This window comes from Cajanus cajan, chromosome 2 (genome assembly GCF_000230855.2).
Source record: "Cajanus cajan strain Asha chromosome 2, NIPB_CcT2T_4, whole genome shotgun sequence".
NCBI classification, from domain to species: domain Eukaryota; kingdom Viridiplantae; phylum Streptophyta; class Magnoliopsida; order Fabales; family Fabaceae; genus Cajanus; species Cajanus cajan.
Genome location: NC_138518.1, coordinates 18,338,701 through 18,347,827, shown reverse-complemented (window position 1 = coordinate 18,347,827; position 9,127 = coordinate 18,338,701). Strand labels below are relative to the sequence as shown.

Sequence of the window (9,127 nt, the reverse complement as noted above, 5' to 3'; positions counted from 1 at the left end):
TGTTTAGCACCATGGGTGGCTGAACATGTGCCACTCAAATTAACCCTAAATAACTCTCAAATCAAACCTAAATGCACCTTGGTACCTAAATTTTCGGACTTACACATGTGCACCAAAGTTTGAATTCAAATTTCAAATTTGAATTCAAACTTTAGGCGCCATTTTGTGAGGCTTTAGTTTAGGCGCCTATGGGTCACATTTTCGTGCATACTTAAGCCTTTCTTTCACCTTTTGTATTCACTTTGAACCTTATATGAAATTTGAGAGCCTTGTGCCGAGTTTCCTCTTCAAAGTCTTCGTGAGAGTTCACCTCAAAAACCTAGGAAGTTCATCTTCTTCCTTCTCTTTGAAGTTAGCATTCCATTGATCATTGAGCTTGGATACTTCCTTCTAAGCTTAACCTCCTTCCATTCTGAAAATCCTCCTCTCTTTAAGCCTCCATTCCATTCGGTCTTGAGCTCCTTGAAGAAGATCCGAGCTAGAGAGAAGATTAGGAGAAGAACACCTATCACTCCTCCTTACCTTCTCCATCAATGTGTATAAGAGATCATAACATATATATGAAACTCAAGAGTTACATTAAGGTGCAATAGTTATGAGTGGGCTATGATAAAGGTATGAAATTATGTTTGTAAGACCTTATGCTTGAGTCTTTGCGCTTGTATGGGATATGAGATGCTTCTACGTGATGTGCATGGTATGAAATGTTTATGCATTACACGAGAATTTTATATGTCATGTGAGACGATTATGCATGATGTGATATAAAATGTTAATGTTTAGCCTTAGAACGTTGTGTGCAACGTTTGAGACATTGGTGAAGGATGAGATGTGAGATAATGATAGTGTGTGATATGAGAATGAAATGACGATGATATATATGATATGTGGATGACTTTAGTTTGTGATAAAGGTATGTGACATGTACTTGTGATGATGATATGATGAAAATTGTGCATATAATCTTGTATGTTACCACTTGACTTGATTTTATTTTTATCTCCATTTAGTTAAATCTTCTAGAATTTTTTTTAAATTGCAAAGCAACTGAGTTTCCTACCCTTACAGAGATGCACTTATGAACCTTTTATAATGCTTACAAACAAAGTTTTTTTTCAGAAAGACACTACTACAAGATGCACATTTTACATCGGTTCTCTAAAGTCATCTACATCGGTTCTAAAACCGATGTAGAATAAAGCGACGTAAAAAATGTATACATTTTTACATCGGTTCTGAAAAACCGATGTAAATTTATGCTTAAATCTACATCGGTTCTCCAGAGAACCGATGTAGATTTAAGCATAAATTTACATCAGTTCTCTGGAGAACCGATGTAGATTTAAGCATAAATCTACATCGGTTCTCAAGAGAACCGATGTAAATTGCAGTTTTTTTATAAAAAAAAAATCATGCTTATTTTTGGATTATTTTTTATTACCTGTAATTAAATACAAATGTATGCTCATTACATTTCTTTGCTAATAGGAGATAAATTTATAGTATACATAAAGCAAATAGGAGGTGTATTATAGTAACATCTCATACTCCCACCAGCAAGGCTTTCCCATATGGATAACAAAATTAATAACTTACAAAATCATCATTGCTAAATTAGAGTGCACAGTTATGACAGTAATATTTTAGATAAATTTATGATGTTTAAAAAACAACAATTACAACTTAATGAAAATACAATGCTTTAACTGTGCGGGGGACACACAGGCACACAGTTTACTTCATGTAAGATACAATGCAACATGCTACCAAGAAAAGAAAATACTACTCCTACCACATTAATGCTTCTTCACTTCATTTTTATGCCTGTCCACTAGTATGCAAAGCTGTCCTCCCATTCTGTGAATCTTGAGCAGATGGATCATCTCCAGCTGCAAGCAATATCTACACCAGTTCTCTCCCCTCTATATACCCACCACCAATGGCAAGACAAAAAATAATAGTCAAAAGTAAAAAGATATATACAAATTTAATTACATGACAGTTAGTTAAATTTTAATCTTAATTATCTATGTATTATATGACTTGAATTATAATTTTTATTTCTCACAATAACAAAATTCTTGCGAGATACACTCCTAGAAGGTTAATGCTAAATTTATTCAATAACATCATGTGTGAGTGTTAATAGTTGCAGCAGGTTATTTGAAATACGCATGACTTAACTCAGTAAATCATACTTAAAAAACACAATTACCCGGGCTTCACTAAAAAGAACTATCACCACTATAAAGTGTTTACTTTTTGGAGACTACATGAACAAAGATGGTGTTATAAACCTATTACTTCAAGATAGAAGTTTAGACTTCAAATATAAACAAAAAACTGGCACAGACCTGCAGCTTCCAATTGCTTCTGAAGTTCTTGGCCTATTGCATCATTTTCATCCTGAAAGGAAAATGTAGAAACAATGTAAAAACATAAATACTCTATGTTCCAATTACATCATTATTTATTATTAATTACACCAGTCAATCACATAAAAAACAGAGTGAGTTGTGAGTTCCATACTTGTAGTTCTGTAATCCTCTTAATTTGTGCTTCTTCACCTCCCTCAGAATTACACTTATTCTATCTTTTACGAAATATTTTAGTGCAAAATGACAAAAATTCACAATGCTGATATGCTATTGGTTAACTAATAATAGTTAAATAACAATATAAAACTAAAGAATGAGTATAGGTTTTAAAATAAAATTAAAAAAATTAGTATAATTTAAAGACTAAAATTTACTGAAAAATTTATAACGATAAAAAGATATAAGCAAATTAAAAATAGATAAGCAGTGGCTGAGATAGTTCTGCAGTCATAAATAATCAAGGAAGTCCAAAATTATGACGAACATAAATTTATATCAACCAAGACAGCATGATATTACAAAACTTCCCATGGCCAGTGTTTGATTCAGATTCAATTGGTTCCTTTTCTTTCTAATGAACACAATATGTAAATATATATATATATATAATAATAAAATTTAAAAAAAAAACCCGAAACTTTGAACTTACTAGAAAACCAGTGACGTAAAGAAATAAATACAACACAATCATAAAAAGGGTGAAGTTTTCATCACTACATCACTACTAATATTTTCTTAATAAAATTATGGAAGTAACTTGGTCAATCATTCATAACACTTTCAAGTATCTAAAAATAAAAGAAAGACAACATGAAAAAAGACATACAAATAGGATGAAAATGTAAAAATATTTATTCCCAACCCATATAGCACTACATGGTGAATGACTCACCATCAGATTATGTGGAACATCTTCTAGTGTAGAAGCCTGTCTTGAAAAAATCTCATTTCTCATGTTCGATAGACACATCATAACAGCCTGTAAAAAATGGAAGCAAAGCAAAAGAGAAGTTCCACAATAACCCATACTTGATTCGGAACAAGAAAACAGTGAAATGAAATTTCCTATGACAGCTTTTGTTTTTGAATGTGTAAAAAAGAAGGAAACCTTTCTGAAAGCATTTGGATTTGCAACACCCTGGATCTTAACATCATCACTGGGTGGCCTTCTTACTCCAACATTTTCAATTCTAAGAGAATAGACATTAAAAAGTGATTGCAAGTATCCTACGAATACACATAATCAATTAGGTACCAAAAATCGAAACCAATAGAACAATTTCTAGACCTTGGGAGGCTTAAAAACATAAAATGAAACATCCAAAAACACAATTGTTTCTCATGTTTTATGATCTTTGTACAAATGAACAACAAAATAATTGTTTTATCCTGTCTACTAGCACGAATTTAAACAAATCAAATGAACCCTAACCGTTAATGAAATCCAACACTATCCCATTTGCGAACCCAAAGCAGAAGAACACATAAGAAAATTGCAAAAACCCAACCTTGTTCAACGACAACATCGGCCACAGAGTGCAAAAGAAGTGCTTCTCTTTCTTGAGCACTCCAAAACACGAAAACGGCACGCGCCTCGTAACCTAAGCTACACAACAACAAAAAAAGGGTAATAATTTGTGAAATGAATTCCCCAAAAAAGAAATAAATAAATAAAAAATGGAAGATGAATTGCCTTGTAAACAATAGCGTTAGGAGTGAGATAGAGGATTCTGGAACGAATATCCTTCCGAAGAATGAACCTCTTGACTGGAACATAAATCAACATGAGTAATCCATCGACGACGCATTCATCTCCACCACCACCAACACCACCGGCGGCGGCACCAGCCGCAGCACCTACGCCAGCCTGTTCAGGAAAGAGAGCGCGAAGCAAAGGATTCATTTGTAGGGTCCATGGGAGGGAGATTCTTGGGAGGTGCGGCTTCCTTAGGTTTAGATGGACGGGAACGAGTGTTGACGGAAGAAAGAGAGGCGGTGGTGGCGGTGGAAGAAGAAGAGAGACGCGCGCTTGCTGGAGCGAGTGGTGGGACCAGAGGAAGATGATGAAGGGGCAGTTGAGGAAGCCTCCGCCCGCTTCCGGCTCCGAGTTCACCGCCAAGCGTCAATCACGCGAGAATCCCTACCATGGATCGAATCTTTGTTGAGACAAACGAATCAATTAGAAACCCTAGATATTGTAGGTGAGGGGATTGCGCATGTTTGGAAGGAGGCATTGAGTGAGATTTTCTTTGTTGCCAGAAAACCCTAAGGCACTTTGTTACCAGAAAGAAGGAATAAAGAAGGAACAAAGATAGGGCTGCTAGTGTGTGCCAGAATGTTGAGAGGCGCTAAAGGAACTGTGTCAGCGCGTGCGGAGATTGTTCATCCCTTCTACATCGGTTATAAAGAAACCCGATGTAGAATACTTCATTTTTACATCGGTTTTAGAAAGAACAGATGTAAATTTACTTATATTTTCTACTTAATTACAAGTTTGTCACCACATATGTATTTTACATTGTTTTTTAAACAATCGATGTAAATATAGCGACCTAAAACAGTATTTTCCTAGTAGTGAGATTTTTATTATTTTATTATTATTTATATATGTTGATTAGCAAGGTAGAAGGTGTCACAATGTCCGTTAAATTGTGAGAGGCTTTTACAAGACTGTTTTAACTAGTTATCAATGCATGACTGGATATGGTCGTTTGATCTATATGAATATTCAAGTTCAAAGCATTAAAGTCTTTAGCATGAATAAGGCAAGAAGTTGAGTTGAATTTTCTAAACACGATTCTATCAAATTGAAAATTTACTTTGTAGTTGACTTTCTTTTCTAGACATTGTGCTAGGAATTGTTTATTGTATCATTCTACGCGCATACCTAGAATAGAAGATAAAGCACACATGTATTTATATTCAACTCAGATGGTTAAAATGTTTATTAATGACTATTTTGAACATTTATAAGTTTCGTATAAAAGTGTGAGACATTCAAACAAGTGTTGGACTTGTCTACTTAATCAGATGGAGACGTTGGTCTAACATGTAGGACATTGGACACAGATGCTCACTAGATGCTTATAAATTTGTGTTATACTTACCATTTCTGTGTAGAAAATATGTTATTTAATGAAACATTTTTATCTTCATTCCTTTCATGCTTTGGACATATATATATTTCTTGTAATGACTTAGTCAAATCATTAGTCCATCAAGATCATATCATTATTACCATTAAAATTGGAGTGTTGAATGCCGCCAAGTGTCTTTGATTCAACAAACTTAACAAACTAATTCAGACTTGATTTTTATTTAAAAAACGAAACATCTTATCATTCATACATATCAAAGTCTAAAACTTTCGGAGCATATAGCATTATATGTTTACTTTGATTAAATCCCAAGATTCTATGCATCAATGATGTATCATAGAAATATAAAATGCAATTACATCATAGCACAAAATAAGTTGTCAGAGGAAAAAATGCAAAACAACATAGTATGTATTTACAAATGATTTGAGAAAATCTTATGATGACCATCTTCACTTCTCCCCTTTTTTTAATTATCAAAAGATCCAAGGTGGGCTTTTAGTCCTTCTTGGCATAATTTTGGAGCATGGTGAAGAGTAGTTCAAATTTCGAGTCCATTTAAGCACCAAGCTTGGCATAAAAAACCCTGCCAACTTGGGATAAAGTCACATATTCCAGAGTAGGTGGAGCAGCCGATACTAGAGGAGCTTCAATAGCCGAAGGATTAGTGGCGGCTAGAAGACTGGAGATGAAACTTCCACTATCTGTGTATCCTGCATAGAACTGGTTGGTGGTCGAAGAAGATTAGTAGGCATAATAAGTGCCGGAGGAGGAGCATACTTTGCAGCTAGTTCCCCTCAGGCATAAGAAATCAGTCTTACATCTTGGGCTTGGGATATATGCGGCGATTTCAGCTTCCTAATCAATGCCTTACTATGACAGATCACACAGAGTTGGAATGATCAGATAGAACAATAAGGTGTCTTCATCAATAATCTGTCTCACACCCTGCCAGACGAAAATTGCACTTATATCACTGTTGTGATGGACATGCAAGGGCTTCTCAGTAAGTTTTTCTAAACGAGTGGGGATCATCTTGTGTTCCTCAGCTTTCATTCCAGTGGTGGATGCAAAGTCACTATTATTTTGCAATAGAAGACGGAAAGCCCAGGGATAGATCTTCAAACTCGTGCAAAGGGATAATGAGTTGAGGTTCTGGTTCCAGGAGTTGGTCTCCAATCATACTTGAGCTTGATCACTAGAATGGGATTTATCTTCCTCCAGAAAATCCTGTCATGCAGCATTATTATTGCTTCTAGAGACAAAGACTCGCTCTCTTCACATGACTCGGATAAAATGTTTTATGTATGGAGTCATCTTAAGAGATACGTCTTCGTACTTGTAGAAAGGATGAGGGTATGAGGCACGTCTAGCAGAGGGAGGAGGTGGAATGATTTAAGAGCCATGGTGGCCCTTCTGAAACAACACTAGAAATGTCTTTTGTACATCATCTTTCCTCAATGCTAGTACCTCAGACGCAGACTTTGTCTCTTGGATTTTATAATCATCATGTTTGTTGTTGTTGGTGATGGAAAAGGTTTCATAGTGCATCATTCTTCATGTAACACCATAAATTTTCTAAAAGTAATCAAATATGTCTTTAAATAATTAAATGGATTTTTATAATAAAATAATGTAAAGATTTTTAAAATAATTATATGTTTTAAATTAATTAACTACAATTTTATAAAGATATTATTTGTATAACTTAAATGTGTTTTTAATCTGTGTTAAATGAATAAGTTTTAATTTTGATCTTTGTAATATTTTTTCCCTTATTTTAATTTTTTTGAAATTTATAAACATTATTTTTGTTCTTACAAAATGAATAAATTCTTTATTTTGATCCATATAAATACTTTTCTTTGATTTTCGTCCCTTTAAAATATGATGACACTAGTTTTAGTCCCTAACAGTGATTTTAAGGTAGATAAATAAGAGTTATTTTAAAGATCTTTAAAAAAAATTAGGTGTCAAACTTTCATATGATATCACTAAAAGTTGTAGGTAATGTCTAAAATGGGTACTTAACCTATCAATAAATAAAAATTAGTTAAAAATAATCACATACAAAAGTAGGGACTAAAATAATAATTTCAATTTTAAATGGATGAAATTTTTAAAAAATATATATATAAGGACCAAAATCAAAACTTGTTAATTTTATAGGAACTAAAATATGTTTAAGCCTATTTACATAATGAGTGCTATTTTGGGTTAAATATGTTTATATAATGAGGGGGAAAATGAGAGCTAACTATGGGACACATTTTTTAAGCAAGAGTTGTGGTTTAGTTAGAGGTTTTCTAAAGGGGTTACACATTAGTTTCCCTTTTATAATTAATATATGATTATTTCTTTTCCTTATCGTAACTCAAAAAATTCCGATCTTACGACTAATAGTTTAGACTACCTTTTTGAAAAATTTCATTAATTAGGGAATGCCCAGAAACCAGACTAATCCTTAATTAATGATTTTGAAAAATGGTTCATGGAGTCGCTACCAATGTTTTGCTCAAAACATTAGAAAAAGAAAAGATTTTGAAAGTTCAATAATGGTCTTAATAACCAAAATTGGGCTCCGGGTCGGTTACGTATAGGGAAGGTATTAAACACCCCTACAACATCTTAAATCGGTATCCTATGACGACGTTAACATAATGAAAATTAATAGTTTAAATATTAAATCCTCTTTTATTTAATGATTATTTACATGCTTGAAATTTAAATTATACGGTTTGCACTAAGATGTCTACATGATTGCTTTTATTTAGAGCATTATTTATTGAAGTAAAGGAAATAAAGGAGAAAGAAAAATATTGACTAAAATACCTCTTTAATCAACCTCTATTAAATCTTTGAATTTGGAGATCTCTCGGCGCTTTTTGGTTGCCTTTCACACTACAATATGCCTCACAAAATCTCAAGAAATACATGAGGGAGGAGAAAGAGAATTTTCAAGCTAAAAAGACTTCTTAAGCGAATTTTTTTGGCCCCGGGAGCAGTGCTTGAGTCTACTAATTATAAACGTTAGAACTGACCAGAACAACCCGTTTCGGTTTTGGGAAGACCCGTTCTGGGTCAGTTAGTTATATGTTAAATTTGAATCTAGAACGACCCGTTCTAATGCCAAAACGGCCCGTTGCAAACTTGAACTTAACTCATAACAACCTATGATGGAACGGCCCATTCTGGCCTATTCTCAGTTAGGGTTTTCAAGCTTTTTAGTAGTTTGGAACGGCTCGTTCCAGATTAGGAACGACCCGTTCTAGCTTTGGAATGACCCATTCCAGGCTACTAAATCAAACTTGTTGGGATTTAGGCCCTCTGATGTCATATCATGTTGTTTCCATGCTTTGGAAGCTCATTTCCTTGATAATAGAAGTCTATTTCTTTGTTTATAGGTCTGGACGAAATTAGGTGTCTATAGTTGCCCCTTTTTACTTTCCCTTTGGGATAGCTAGGTGTTTGATTTTCCAAAGGCAAGTAAAGACGTAGACATTCCATCTAGGTCTTCTCTCTTCCTTTGGTAGTAAATAACTCCACGTTGTTTCCTTTGGATAGATGGTGTTTACCGATACCCTTTCCCCTTGGAGCAACTGAGTGTTGGTTAATGCTCTGTCAGGTGTAAAGGGTGGTAAACTACGCCAT

At 34.1% G+C, this 9,127-nt stretch overlaps 1 long non-coding RNA gene and 1 pseudogene across 1 annotated transcript; both read right to left on the bottom strand.

Annotated features, from left to right (window-relative positions):
• Positions 1-1,592: 1,592 nt before the first annotated feature.
• LOC145955261 (uncharacterized) lies at positions 1,593-2,577 on the bottom strand. Its single transcript, XR_014431896.1, has 3 exons — positions 2,530-2,577; positions 2,355-2,406; positions 1,593-1,922 (listed from the first exon to the last, which is right to left on the bottom strand). It is a non-coding gene; the product is annotated as an uncharacterized LOC145955261 (long non-coding RNA).
• A 562-nt stretch (positions 2,578-3,139) lies between these two features.
• On the bottom strand, positions 3,140-4,281 carry LOC145954794 (uncharacterized; annotated as a pseudogene).
• Positions 4,282-9,127: the final 4,846 nt, after the last annotated feature.